We start from the raw sequence: 2,391 nt of genomic DNA, 5'->3' as shown, positions 1-2,391 counted from the left end.
TTTTTTCCAAACCGTCTTGAATCCTTCATTTTTGGGTTCAGAAGTTTTCTTGAATCACCACGCTTGCTCCGAAATTAGATTGGCAATTTTCGGTAAAATGCCTCTCTTAATCTTTTGACTATGATTTTGTGATCACAATGTGTTGTGAACACCAATCTTCTAGCCTCATTTTCTTGAGTGTAGGACTTAAACATTTGTAGGAAATTGTTTCCTAGCAATATGTCAGCTCCTGTATTACCAAAATAAATTGGTGGTGTCTTTACCTTGTACCAAGGTGTTTGCCCAGCACCGCCAATCATGATTTCAGTCATCTTAATCCCTTTACATAAAATTAAGATTATTCTAGAAAAGTCTCTTCCAGCAATCTTGGGTAATTATTCTTCGAAATTATTTGGAAAAACTCCTCGTTTTGCTGTACAGATTCCAGCACCTGAATCAATATAAGCAGCAAATATTCTGCCTTATATTGTTCATACAACATTCCTTCTGGAATGTATATAGAGAAAGGGATTGTGTCATTGGATTTTCCACATCTTATCGTCGACCATAAAATCCATTCCATACTCTAGAAGTTTCCAAGGTTTGTGTTCCTCAAGAAATTCTAGTCCAAGAATTAGTCGATCTGATTCTTTTCCTGGAATTCCTTGGATATGGACTTACAATTCTCCAATATTAATTAGTCCTCAGTAAGTTGCTATCGTAGGTTGTTCCAAATAGTATATGGTATTACAAGGAAATTGATTCCTTTGCTTCGTAATATCAAATACTATTTCTGATTCCTTCCACCCTTCTCGGCATCTAAGTTTTACTATTGCAGAGAAACGTTCTAGCTCCTGTTGGGTTTCTATGACAGGTTTTTTATCCCACCTGTAGCCCGTAATTCTATCTCCTTGAAAAGATAGTCTTCTTGAATACAATCTAAGACTTTGATTCTTTTATAGAATCGGTTTGTCTTGTATTTGGATATCTGTTTCCTTTATTAAAGGAAACTCAACTCTTTCTGGAAAAATTGTCTGAGCAACTTTTCCGAATATCTCAGGAATTTCAATAAACTCGTTTATAATAAACAACTCTGAATGATGCGTATTAGATAGAGCATATGAAATCTGATATGTAATAGAGTATGGTCTATTACCCTCTTTCATCAGCCTTTTTTCCTTGAAGTTCTGATGCAATGTCAAGGCTAGGCTGAAATCTCGATCTGCCAGGTTGTAGGCTATTCTTGGATATATTACTCCTATAATCTTTCCTGCACAGAGATTTCCAGAGATTGTTCCCAGTACTGAATCTTGTAAATTCCTCATTCTTTTATCGCATATAGCAATATCGATAGGTGAATCTATCCCTTATTTGAAAGTATCTTTTATCATAATCTGGATTGCTCCGATATGAATCCAGGACATTGTCCTTGCTACTTCTATCTTTTGTTTTTGTAATTCCTCCTTAATTTCTTCGGATGGAATTAATTGCATCTCCATTCTATTTCCTGTAAGTTCCATCGGGATTGCCATTTCCCTTCTAGAAACTTTATAGATTAGATGATGTTTTCTGTTTCTTAGGCCAAGACTTCCTAAGAATTTTTCTACCTGTCCTGCAGAGAAACCTTGGTATCTCTGTAGACTCGGATTTTCTTTCATGATTATTTGAACCATGTTATGAGATATTGTTGTCTGGTTAAAAAATCCAGACAGATCTTCATGTGTTTCGTGTCGAAACACCTAGTCTTCAATCAGATTCCGAATCTGCTCCATCAGATTGCTCCTGACTTAAGACTTCTTCTTCTTCATATATATTTCATCTGAGGCAATATCCTCAAACCGGTATACTTGAATATGATCTTGGTAATAAACTGCTTCTTCAATATCCGGTGTAGGATTGAAGCGTTTAATAACTCTTTTTTTCATTTTCTGGACAGTTAGTCGAAATATGACCTCTTGCCCCACATGTCCAGCAATTACAATCTTTGAAACTTTCATTAGCTCGAGTATGAGCTCTTCTGAAAGTTTTCTTCGTAGGTGTTCTTCCTGTGCTTCGAGATGAACTCGATGCTTGGGATGATATCCTACTTCTTGATGGTCCGCTTCTTTGTCCAGATTTATAAGATCTGGCTTTCTGTCTAGACCATACTGTTTTTTGTTTTCCAAGAACTTTTTCCACTTCGAGCATAAGGATGAGTCCTGAAAATTTTATTCTTATGCTTTTGTGGTTTACTTCCAATAATTGTTGTAAGGTCATTTTCCTTACAACACAAAGGAGATCTTTTGTTGATACCCCTTAAGCGTTTGTAATTCTTCTGTAATGCTGCCATGTGACACCATTCTGCCAATTTTCCTTTGAGGAAAGAGGCTCTTCTTGCCAATGTATCTGGATTTCCAGGTACATATTCCCTTA

This window comes from Primulina eburnea, chromosome 7, assembly GCF_022965805.1.
Source record: "Primulina eburnea isolate SZY01 chromosome 7, ASM2296580v1, whole genome shotgun sequence".
NCBI classification, from domain to species: Eukaryota; Viridiplantae; Streptophyta; class Magnoliopsida; order Lamiales; family Gesneriaceae; genus Primulina; species Primulina eburnea.
The sequence above is the reverse complement of the archived record's forward strand: the minus strand, read 5'-3'. Positions refer to the sequence as shown.